The sequence below is a fragment of the Schistosoma haematobium genome, chromosome 2, assembly GCF_000699445.3.
Source record: "Schistosoma haematobium chromosome 2, whole genome shotgun sequence".
Taxonomy (NCBI): Eukaryota; Metazoa; Platyhelminthes; class Trematoda; order Strigeidida; family Schistosomatidae; genus Schistosoma; species Schistosoma haematobium.
Window position 1 is genome coordinate 5,986,971 of NC_067197.1, and position 13,246 is coordinate 6,000,216.

The window sequence follows — 13,246 nt, forward strand, 5'->3', positions numbered from 1 at the left end:
CTTTAATTTATTTTCGTTTGAATGAAAATATTGAGTCATGCTTGATCGAGACGAGTTGGTTCACTCGCCGTATTCTCTGCACCTCACCTCGTCTGGTTTCACTCGCTTCCCGCACTTCGTTTCTCAGATTGTCCATTCAAATCAATGAGTGTACGAACTATATTCTAGTATCTGTCCATTTCGTTGTGCTATTCCCTAACATGAATTAAATCGATAAAAGTATACGAGGGTTGGCGACGTGTATATTTTGACAACAATCAGCATATTATCTGACTGCAGTCAGATACAGGGCCACTAAAATTAAGTCTGTGTTTGCGGGTGTTCATTTAACAAATATTTCGGCTTTCGTCAAACTACCGTGGGTAGATCTTTAAACGGACGTCTGAGAAGTACGTTATAGTGGCCCAGTAGATTGATGGTGATATGCCGAAGAACGTGTCCCTTGAGCTTCCGAAAATCCCAAACAAAACCTTGTATGACTCATATTAGTTTCCTCTATAAGTTTTCACTGTGACAGGTTCATCAAAAGTGGCTACTCAGATCTCAATTAAAGTTGGACGCCAATACATCTGATCTGAATATGATACTCTTTAAGACCCACATATGCGTTCATGTCAAAATTTGCAGTACTTTTGTGTCCTCTCTCTTACAAAAACGAGACGGGCGATGAGGACAAATATGAGAAGTATTGTGCAATTAATTCTATTTATGGCTTTATTAAAATATGAGAAGATTGACTTCGCCACCCTATACTATTCTCGTTATAACACAAAAGAATAAAAGGCAGCTTGATGGTAGTTTATGACATATTATGCATCTTGGGTCACCATGACCGAAATTATTACCGAGAACCCACTCTCCCATCACACGAGGCAATCCTCAATTGATTTTACATGAAATGGTAAGAAAGGTTGTAGAATTATGGTCTACTATGATATTAGTACTGCTCTAATAATAGACCTAATCCTAAAATTGTAGATTTGTCATGATATAACTGCCTAATCTATAAGATCTTACGCGGAAGTCATACCATCGAATACACCAACTCACTGTATCGTATCAATTACAAATACATGATGTAGAACAAGGTTAGATTAGAGAAGGAACAATATATTTAATATGAATAGGAGATATAAGATAACATTCAACAAGGACCACGCCTGCATGGCCGAGCCATGCCATCCGATCAACTCTCATTCATTCAATTCCTTGTTCGCGCCTTCTCCATCGTTAGGTATTTCTCCGTGTTAAATATTGAATATCTATTTTCCGAGCAATCTCGTATTCAGTTTTGAGGATTGTATGGTTATTGTCTAATGCCACTGCCAGGTCACGCTTTCTCACCATAGTCTAGTCTGACACATATCTCTCAATGCATAAATGATCACTGTGTTAATAGTTTTAGTTATTGTTCTTACACATTATCCCCTCGACTTCGCTTCCCGTTATCCCCGGCCAACTGACTATACTTACGTTTTAGTTCATTGGTTTTTTTGCCTAATTAATTTCCCTAATTCTCCTGAGAATCATATTTTGGTCGCTTCATTTCATTCCAGCGTTATAATTTCCATACTGCTACCTACAAGTCTCGTGACTCATAAAGTAATAGCTACTTGTTTCGTGAGCCTAAATGCCCTTGAACAAACAACTTCACTTAAACCGATGATGTACTGACCCGTAAATAATTGTCGTGTTTACCAAGTTCAGTCAGTTGGCTAACCCAACTTCATTGGATACTACCAAACATCTGGAAGCATTACATAGCACCAATAAACTGGCGCGCAGAAATCATCTGGTTGACTTTAGGTTAGACGTTATCGCATTAAAAAGGAACTATCAGGTGTGACTAACAAAGAGAGGATATACGGGTATTTTTAACAAGCAGTGAATATTTTGGCACGGACTCATGATAAGGACAGATATGCATATCAAAATAAGTTGTCCGGCAGGTTCTAGAACACAAACATGCTTATTGACGTCCGACAATGATAGCTTTTTTTGACTTAAAAACAGCATTTGACTCCGTAGATCACGAGATTCTGTGGCAGTGTCTGTCATCAAAAGGCCTGCCTCAGAAGTATATGAACCTTGTGAAGGCTCTTTGCTCGAACACTACTAGTCGAGTCAGAGCTTATGGCGAACTGTCATCTGATTTTGCAACCTCATGTGGTGTCCGTCAAGGTTGTTCACTATCTCTGTTCCTGTTTAACTTCATCATAGACTTACTGCTGGGAAAAACGTTGTCGTCGTTTGAACTTTCAGGACTTGATCTCCATCCAGGAGGTCCACTTATCGACTTAGAATACGTAGATGTCATGGTCCTGTTTGGTGGAAACGCTGACAAAAATCCGATGTAGACATAAAGGCGAGGATTGACAAAACAAGGACCACAGTCCTACAAATGAAGGACGTATGGAGCTCAAATCAATTGTCAACCAATATCAAAGTCAGAATCTTCAATACAAACGTCAAAACAGTTCTACTGTACAGAGCTGAAACGTGGAGAACATCTACAAACATCATTTAGGAGGTACAAGTATTTATAAATTGTTGTCTGAGCAAGATATTCAACATTAATTGACTGGATACCATCAGCAACACCATTCTGTGGGAGAAGACAGACGAACTTCCAGCTGAAGAGGAAATTAGGAAAAGAAGTTGGGAGGGGATAGGACATACATTACGGAAATAATCAAACTGCATCACGAAGCAGGCCCTAACTTGGAATCCTGAAGGGAAGTAGGAAAGAGGAAGGCCAAAGAACACATTACGCCGGGAAATACAGGGATGAATAACAACCGGAAAAAGCTGGAAAGGATTGCCCGGGACAGGGTTGGATGGGGAGTGCTGATGGACGACCTATGTTCCTCCATGAGGAGTAACAGGTATAAGTAATTGAGCGAATGTTGAAATTATCTCATAGAATAAATGCGTAGCCTGATCTACTCAGTCCTGGCAGTCAAGCTGTCCTCTTTTTTTAGCGTCCAGTAGTGTTATGGTGGGTCTGTAACAACATAGGTTGAATAGTTAAGAGTTAATATCAAACAACTAAGTATATGTCAAAAAAATAAGGCTCCAGTATTCATTCACTTCCTTTTTGTATAAGCATTGTATTTACTATTATCTTATACTGAACACTGAAAAGTGTTGTGTGCTTTGTCTGCTCCGCTGTGACTGTCTCATGAGCTAAATGAAGACCTATTCACTACTAATGTGGTTTCTTCTATCAATAAAACGAGGGTTACCTTCCGGCACGAAAGGTCAACTGAGATTCAACTTTTTGATCACCGGAAATCTCGCAATGACTACTGAATGTGATTGGTCGAGGCGTAAACAGATGAATATGAGTAAATGCATACCCCTTTAAATCGGTTTAACCCGGTAAAACGTCTTTCTTTATGATCAAAGTTCTCATCCAACAGCTGTTTTAGAGAACTTGTATGGGGAGTTTGTATTTAAGTACTAATTTTGGACACCGCTTGTCACAAAAAAGAAATCGGATCCAACATAAAGGCTGTCTGCATTCAGGAGCTCAAACTAAACGAACACAAAGATAGGTTATGGCAGGGCAGTAGTAATAGTTTGCCATATGATATTTCGATAAAACATTTAAGGGTCAATTATTATTCTTTCAAAGTAAGTATGAATCCAGATTAATGGAGAATTTAGTCGAGGTTCAATTTTATTTCACTGGTCCTTTAACCTAAACGGGATGGTTCCAAAAAGAGTCTTACCTTAATAACGAATCTCCTGATTCTGGTGGGTAACTGGACTAGTATATTCTGTTTAAAGCATAAATTTGATGCCTTGTATCTTGATATTTAAAAAGTATTTGATTGGGTGATTCATGTTTTGCTTTATCGACAAACCCAAGAAAATAGGTGTTAAACCATCTTTGATCAACTGCTTCATGTCATACTTGAAAGGTCAGTTATCTAGTATCCGAGTATACTATTTCTCCTTGATATGTACAGTATTTTATCGTTTCATCACGGATGTTTATTACTGGGGTATTTAGTTTTTAGTTTTTGTCAATGAGCTTTCATACAAGTTACCGCGTTATTTTTTATGGTGATTACAGCTTTGGAGTAAAGCTCTCAGGAATTAAGATAGGTGGATATTTTGGGGGTTCTGAAGCCCAACTAACCTATAGGTCGTGTCTTCCTAGTAACAAATGACTCAACACCGTAGGCTGACAGTTTTCACTTCCTCATTCACCATCTGTAGAATGATATCAGTGGGTTAGCCTCAACGATTTATAAACTCGCCTAACTGACACAATAATCTTCAACTACAGTGGTTCATATAGGACACCTCATGGGATACTACCTAAGTCGTCTTTATATGCTTTGTAAGTACAGAACTGATAATTTAAGTGATGGGAGGTGGTTTTACTTTACCTGCCTTCTACACATCAAATCCTGATATCTCGCCACATAAGGTAAGCTTCCGAAAAATAATAGTGAAGCATGAGTAGTAGCCAGGAAGTTCTTTACAGATCCTTAAGAGTGCGGTGATTTTCGATTATCTAAACCAATTTTACTGTGAAGGAAAGAGGAGTTACGAAGATGATTTAATGTACATGTTAGTAAGAAAACGCATACCTCATACTGAACTCTTTCGATTGGAATATTTTAAAAAGACAATGAATCTATTGTGAGAGTATAGAGTTATTTTTAAAGGGGTTTCAATCCAACTGATCCTAGAAAAGAAACAGTTCATTTGCGGACGACCAACCTATCTTCCATTGATCTAGGAGTTGTAGAGGTTTAGCTTCCTAAACTTACTCATCTGTATTTAAAACCATCATCTTAATTTAAAAAGCTTCAAGTTGTTCGCTTCGTACGAAGAGTTCATTATTATTATTATTATTATTATTATTCACAAACATCTTATGGGTGCATAAGTGTTGTGAAGAAACCATTTCGGGTTTCTTCAAAAAATGCAATAATACACAATTTTCAATAATGTCAGCATTATACTTCCCATTTAGAAAAATTAGAGCAATAATAGTAGAATATTAATAATAATAAATCGGGTCTGTGCAATTGAGAAGAATATTGAATTGAGTTTAAAGAAGGAAATGGAGAAAATAAGGGAATAGAAATAAAGGAGACGTGAAATACGCAAACAGCCTAATAGGCGTGTTTATGAACACAGAACAAGAATAAACGACTATGTGTGTATCGTTAAATTAGTAACAAAACTAATTAAGAAAAAATAACTTATAATTGCAGTAAGATATGACGCTAGAATAAATGTTTGTGCAGTTATAGTTTGGAGTGATGCTATGAAAGTTACAATTAAATGAAAAGGATAATAAAATATCAATATGTATGAGTAGTCATATATGCATAGTGAAGATAAAACGGGTCTGAGAATTTAAGTGTAACACAAGTTATTGTTTTAATTACAAACTTCGTAATCTTAAGAATAATATTTATTTAGAGGGAAAGAAGAGAGAAAAGAAGTGAACACTTAGTGAAAAGTTTTGATTCATGATAAGAATAATAATTGTGTAATGAATATCAACCTCACAAGGAAACCAGCAATTGAAAAAATAAAATAAAAATCCGTTAAAGCATTTAGATTTATGTAATAGTATACAGAGTGAAACCGGATATTAGTATAAATATTTGTGCGATAATAATTAAGATTGATGCTATGAAAGTCAAAATTGATTTTAAAGGACAATCTGGAGTTAAATATGTTTGGAAGGATAAGAAGATACAAAAAGAATATCTAATGTGTCGGGGAACTAATAATGATATTAATAACGGTAATAATGATAAACATGAACATAAGCAGACTTCAGATATTAAGATAAAGAGAAATAAAACAAGATAGATGTGGAAAGATTTAAAGGTTTTATTTTTCTTTTCAAGCAATTGCGTAGATTGTGGTATGATATCATAAGGTATGAAGGGGTGGATACCGAAGAGTAGGAAATACCGTTAATAAGCCGGTAGATGAAGACAAGATTTAATTTGATACGTCTGATCCAAAGAGGTTCTAAGTTGAGTTGTTGACATCTTTGGTGATAGTCTTTGTTATCGGAATACCCCAGAACAGCTTTGGTGAACTTTCTTTGAACACCTTCAATTTTAATCAGGTCATTATGTCTGCAATTACTGTAAACTAAAATACCATATTCAAGAATGGGTAAGATACATTTTCTGTATAATAATAATCTCGATTCGATATTATTGAATTTTATCATTTTCAATCCGATGAGCTTTCTAGCCTTGGATACTTGAGATATAATGTGCTCAGAAAAGTTCAGACTGTTGCTATATCTTAGACCCAGGTCACGAACAGTGTTGAGAGGTTTGAGTGTATGTGTCTGTACAGTCAGATTTAAGTTAAGGCAGCGACCAATGTGAATAAATCCACTTTTGTCAACATTGAGTGGCATATTCCACGAAATAGTCCATTCGTACAACTTGTTTATTTCCTCTTGGATTACCGCCGAAATATAGCTTTCTTTCGTGGGAGAAGAGAATGAATAAACTACTTTCAGGCCATCAGCAGAAAGGAAAGGCTTACCACACTGAAAGAGGGAACACACATCATTGATAAAAAGGAGAAAGAGTAATGGACCAACCACACTTCCTTGTATAACCCCACTGGTTACATTCACTGGTTTAGAGTAGTAATATCCAAAGCGAACGATTTGGCTACGTTCTTTTAAAAAAGATTTGAGCCATGATAAAAGGGGATTCTGTATGCCAAATGAAGAGAGTTTTAAAAGAAGAAGTTTGTGTGAGACACTGTCGAAAGCCTTACACTCACCGTATCTGACACTTGTTAATCAACGCTCGATCTCTACAAGATAGGATGGCTCACCTACGCACCCTATTACTTTTAAACAACCCCTCACTTGTTTTGATAACGGAAAGTTGACTGTCCTTTGATACCACAGATACATATCTACAAATAAACACCTATGAGTTCTTCCGCTGTGATCGAGTCACCAAGAAGGGTGGTGGTTATCTTGTTTATGTATCAAAAAATTTGAGAGCGGAAGTCTATAGCGACCACGTCCTCAGCAAACTTCCTGAATCGATATGGCTTACTGAGCATACTTATGAACGTAAAATACTAATCGGATGCATATATCGAGTTCCTAACACTCCTAGTTCAACTGACACTATTATAAGTGAATCGTTTGCTCAGGCTGTCTCGCTTGACTTCACTTACAAAATTGTATGTGGTGATTTCAACTTCCCCACCATCAACTGGAAGACACATTCTGGCCCATTGTGCTTTGAAAGTATACTTTGGTCCTTAGACATACATTGTTGACAACAACACGTACACCTGCATACACGAAATCACAACATTCTTGATTTGATATTCTGTTATAATGTCACACCAACATCAGTGGTGGTTGGCAAAAAGTTTCGCAACCGCGATCATAAAATAGTCCTCTGCACCCTTCCGATTCTTGCCATGTGCAACAAACTCAAGACACTAAACATGCGTTTCCAATATAGAGACTACTCAAACGCTGACTGGGAAAACTTTCGATTTCTAATAAAGCACCCTGACTGGAGCAGTTTCTTTACCAGTGATAACCTCTTAGAAACATTAGAAATATTTAATACTGTTGGGATACTCAGAAAAATATCCCAAAAACAGTTATCCGGTTAAGTCTAACGCTGCCCTTGAACGTTAAATGGTGTCATTTCCCTATTGGTCGTTTCCCTACTGATCAATATTTATTTCGCGTGTCATTTTCCTATTGGTCAATATTATTTAACGTGTCATCTTTCTGTTGATCAATATTTATAGTAATCCTAACTGTATAAATATGCATTTGTTTGTAAATCATTATTCTGCTGCTCCTGACCCCATAAACGATTTTTCATCTACGGTTCGTGTTCTGATATATTGGAGATTGGGAACAGTATTGGGGTCGAACTGGGATATCTGAAGCTTGTCAATCGATAGAATTTAGAGTAGCCAACTCGCGATTCACAATAAATACCACCACCAAATCTACACTACTGTACCCTCTAAAATCGCTTTTAAAACAATTACTCCCTATATAATACAAAAGATCAGGTATAAACTGCGAAAACTGAAAAGGATGTACTATATATCCAAAGACTTCAGTGCCCTGCACCAGATATACTCTATACTTGACGGAGTACAAAGTCAACACAAAAAGCATAAACAGGTAGAGGAACGTACTGCGCTCGCTGCTGCATCTAAAGCCCAAGCCCTATGTCGTCTCCTCACGAAACGCATAAGAACGCAGACCACAACATTCACTCCTTACTGCACGATGGAGTGACGTATAATGACCAAACCGTCATATGTGAACTATTAAGTCAATGGTTTTCCCACAATAGGAATACATCTCGTGCTCCAGATATCGACGTAAAGTGCATCGGTGAAAACTATCTTAGTACCATAAACTTCGACATTAGGAATATACATACCGCCATTAAAACCCTTAAGCCAAATGCGAGTCCTGGTGCCGATGACATCCCCTCAATCCATTATAAAATGTCAGGACCGGACATAAAGACGCTATTACTTAAAATATACACATTATCTTTAGAGACAGGTACATATCCGGAAACCTGGAAGGTAACGTATGTTCTTCTCAAACACAAATCCGGACCAAGAAACCTGGTCAAAAACTACAGACCCATAAATATCACTCCAGTTGTATCACACATAAAAGTGATATAACATCAACTATCTGATCACCTACTTAAGGAAGATCTAGTAGACCCGTCACAACATGGCTTCATTAGAACAAGGTCGTGCAGTACATGCCTGATAGACTTCTTTAACAAGGTTACTCGCCTATGTGGCCAGAAGAAACTAGTGGTTATTCTATATTTCGATATTAAGAAAGCCTTGGATAAAGTAACTCATAATATTCTAGTCAACAGACTTAAGTCATTTGGAATTATAAATCTCCATTGCAATGGATCAAGTCTTTTCTTACGAACAGATACCAAATAACCAAGATTAACTCTAATACATCTACACCTCCACTAATAACCAGTGGTGTTGTGCAGGGTAGTGTCTTGGGTTCATTGCTCTTTATAATCTACATCAACAATATATGCAAGTGCTTTAGCACATGTAAGACCTACCTCTACGCCGATGACTTAGAAGTCATCTATAAAACTGACATTTATGATGTACGTAGTACTATGCAAACAATCCAACATGAACTCAGTATGGTAGACGGCTAGTGCAAACGCTGGAGGTTAGAGCTCAACACAAATAAATGCAGCTAGTTATGTATAGAAGACATCTCTTAAAATAAAACTAACACTTAACAACATCACACTACCCAGACTGGCATCAGTAACTGACCTAGGGGTACATTACTCACACAGTCTTAATCTCTCTGAACACATCTCAGCCAAAGCACCCAAAATGCGGAAGTTGCTTGGCTTCATTCTCCGTAATTTATTTCGAAATAAATCTAAAATCCTTCCTTATAAATTTTGTGTGAGACCTATCGTTGAATACTGCTTGTTCTTATTTTTCAACCTACGCCTATATGATATACTAAAGGTGGAAAGAATACAACGAGACCTCACCCACAAAATACTTAAGACTGACTCAGTCATTGGCTACAGTTCCCGATGCCAAATCTTAGGAATAGCACCCCTTTGGGAGAGAAGGCTTAAGTCTAATTTGATTCTCTACTTCAAACTACTTAAAAGCCTTACTTATTCAACATGTAAGATAGTTCTTGCTAGAGATTCACATGAATACGAACTTTGAAACAAAGTATCTACGGTCAAAGTTGAGAACTACAGATTAAAAACTCGGGAAAACTTCTTCCTCATCAATAATATGCAACAGTCTTCCCTCCGAAATACACATGGCAGATGAATAACATACGTTTGTAAAACTACTTGATTAAGCCCTCACTTGCACTGATCTAACACGTACGAACACATCTGCGCCCCAATCAGACATCATAGGCTCTCTACATGTCTAGACCAAAACGGACTTCAAGTTCAGTTTACCCTATTTTTCCTACTTTGCAGTTGTGTTAGTAACCTTTCCCACCCTATTTCTTCACTTGAAGTGGACGAGTAACTCATTGGACCTATCGATACTGTTCAACTAAACTCGGTCTCTAAGGGACAGTCACTACCACCCTAAAAAGTCAAAAGAAATTCACAATCGACTGCATACTACCAGTGGTCTTGCATCTTGCAACTTGTAACTGTCTGATAAACTTGTAAAATGGTACTTATAGAAGTAGTGTTTTCCAACAGGATGTGAAACAGAGGATTGTGTGAGATATGACATATGTCAAAAGTAAGCTTAAATGAGCCTAACATCACAAAAGGAGGGAGGGTGGAGTTACTGACCAGCAAGTATTGATGGTGAGGGCGATGACTTCAATCCACCCGTGTTTGTGTGGGCAGAACATTTTGAATGTATCAGACTCTTTGAGATTGAGAATAAGTCAATCAATCTGTGATATAGATTGTCTTCCTACGCTCACCACTCAGACTCATGTTTCTAATTTTATACTACTAAAACAACCTACCACATACTAACTCGGAATTTTACACTAGGATTGTGTGGCTGGCATCTGATGGGCAAAAAAAGAAAAGCAAGACGAAAATCAAATAATAAAAGACATAGTCGTTAGTATTCTTAACACTTCACCCCCTATATGCACACTCCCTTCTAATAAACCGCTTTCCTTGTACTAACCTTGACTTCCCTTCCTTCATGTGAGCTTACCCCAACTTGTTGAAGGTCACAACTCATTGTTCTTTATTACTAACTTCTCTTATATGGAGCCTCTGACTTCATTTCACTCTAACAAGGGATAATATGAATGTAATCTAATTTATTATACCTCTGTTTGTTCTACTCTTTAGTCTTCATTCTTCAGTAATGAGGATAGGAGGTCTGTCGACCTATATTAATCCTTGCAGTTTGTAATACTGTGGAGGTCCAATCTCGTTTCGAATATATCGATAGAAGGTGCTGATATTACGTGTTCCGTTAGAGAATTCCAGTAATTCAGTACTCGGTGCGAGAAACGAAACTCCAGACCTAAAAGGTTTGATCTCGGTTTTTGAACTTTCTTCGAATGTCCTCTCAAATGATCAGTCCTAGACGGAAGTAAAATATAAGACATGTTAATACCAAGTTTATCGTTCAGTATACGATAAGCCAATATTAGATCACCCCGTATTCTACGGTAAGATAACAAAAATAAGTTGAGGTGTCTCAGTCTGTTTTCATAAGATAGGTCACATAGACTTTGTACCAACTTCGAATTAAGAAAAGGATTGAACGCCAAAATTCACTGCGATATATGTCTTCAGGTCAAGCTAGCAGCCAAATGCGAGCTGACTATAAATAACTTATCATATACATGACCAGGAATGGATGGACACAAACAACATCCCCCATGGATCACAACACGGATTCAGGAAGGTCATGTCATGTGCATTCAGTTCCCTCATAGCATTGGAAAGCTGGATGATCTTCAGAGACCCTGAGATTCCGGCCCATGTAACATTCCCCGATTTCTCAAAAACCTTTGAGGTGATAACTTATGTACTTTCCTTTATGCATGTTGCAAAGACGGGTTTCACTGACTCACTTTTGCCCTGACTTCAAAACCATCTAGAGAACACGATTTTTTATAACAAAGCAAATGTAATGCACGCCAGTCGGAAGATCCCATGATCAGGAGTTTCACAAGGAGCAGTCCAATTCTATGCTTGATCTTTATTAAAGATTTATTAGATAAAATTAACCTGATAGCACTGATCTACGCAGGCTACGCATGAGTCTGTAAGTCTACAAAAGGCGAGAAGGACTCATTTGAGATCCTTAAGGACCTTACAACAATAAAGGAATACGTGGCAGACTTAACCATTTGAAATGAAACGTCATGAACACTCTGCCTTATTTGATAGAATGCAACAACGCTCTCCACAGAAATTCGCTTCCGAATTTTTCCTCAGAGAGTGACATCAGACCTGTGACCTGAAATGGCTCTGACACCAGCTCAAACTATTTTATGTGGATCCAGTCAGGACAAATGCAACTCTCCACTTCATACAAGAAAAATTGAGGCAATCATCCCTAGAGTTGTCCCTAACATTAAGCCGGCTCCATCTTGAAGGCCACAATGTACTTGTATCTTTTCGCTTCAAAAGCTATACAACTACCTCAGATCAAATACAGATACGGGAGATTAAGTGGATTGCAAGTACAAAACATGAATCTTACGAGGACAGACCCCAACACTTATGGTTGTTCTCGTTGAACTACAAGAGAATATGAGGTGATCTGATAATTGCATTCAACATATTTAGTACGCCGAGACACAACGACAAGAGTATTTTACCCGAACACCATCACTATGCTCCTCGATGCAACCGTCAGAAGATTACACATCAAGGAGCGGACGATTATGTGGGCTCTCACTTTTTCTCATTGCGGATTGCTCACATTTGGAATGCTTCATCAACCAAAAAGATTACAACTCCCTCAGCAGATAGCTTCGAACGAAGAATTGACAAATCCGCAGTCACTAATAGATTACCATCTCCTTCATGAGCTAGCTATGCCTGATGCACGTCTCATGAATCACTTAGATGACCATTATTATTATTATTATTCACAAACATCTTATGGGCACATAAGTGTTGTGAAGAAACCATTTCGGGTTTCTTCAAAAAATGCAATAATACACAATTTTCAATAATGTCAGCATTATACTTGCCATATCAATAGCTACCTCATCTCAGTTTTCCCTCTTATTCACTTATTCACGTCTTCTTACACACTACCAATCAGTTAACTTGTTAATTTGTTCCTGAAACATTCCTCTTCTATTGGCACTCGAATTATCACCTTATCATTTTCACATTGCAGCCAACCGACCTCCTGTCTGATAAAGTAGTAGCCATTGGTATAAATGTGCCACAAGTATTAGGAGTTTGACAAAGCCTTTACCGGAAACCGATCGGTAATAGATGTATGCCAAATCTGTCAAATCAAAAATGAGGAAGTTAAAAGGTATATTTGAAAGGCGGTCGGCATGTCGAAGAACATTCGGTTTGAGCTGGCTAAAAGTTGAAAGGGATGGGTAGAACGGCATACCCACTCGTGATCTGGTGCAGATGCGTGAACAACCTCCTTCAGCTAGATATATCCATTAAAACCAACGAGGTCAGCACTAAATGTCAAAGACTTAAAGAATTATGTATTTCGGGGATTTATT